Source organism: Oncorhynchus clarkii, chromosome 11 (assembly GCF_045791955.1).
Source record: "Oncorhynchus clarkii lewisi isolate Uvic-CL-2024 chromosome 11, UVic_Ocla_1.0, whole genome shotgun sequence".
Classification (NCBI taxonomy): domain Eukaryota; kingdom Metazoa; phylum Chordata; class Actinopteri; order Salmoniformes; family Salmonidae; genus Oncorhynchus; species Oncorhynchus clarkii.
The window spans coordinates 15,174,334-15,174,830 of NC_092157.1; positions in this window are offsets into that span (position 1 = coordinate 15,174,334).

The following is a 497-nucleotide window of genomic DNA, read 5'->3' on the forward strand; positions in this document are numbered from 1 at the left end:
CGCTGCTGCTACTCTCTGCTATTATCTATGCATAGTCACTTCAATAACTCTACCTACATGTACATATTATGTATCTGTATATATGTATGTATAGTATTGTACTATTTGCAATGTCTCCCATGGATTAGCCTTCATTTCTGACGAGAAATTGACGCGTTTCACAGGAAAGTTCTTTGTTTCTGGCCATTTTGAGCCTGTGATCGAACCCACAAATGCTGATGCTCCAGATACTCAACTAGTCTAAAGGACAGTTTTATTGCTTCTTTAATTAGAACAACAGTTTTCAGCTGTGCTAACATAATTGCAAAAGGGTTTTCTAATGATCAATTAGCCTTTTAATATGATAAACTTGGATTAGCTAACACAACGTGCCATTGGAACACAGGAGTGATGGTTGCTGATAATGGGCCTCTGTACACCTATGTAGATATTCCATAAAAAATCTGCCGTTTCCAGCTACAATAGTCATTTACAACATTAGAAATGTCTACACTGTA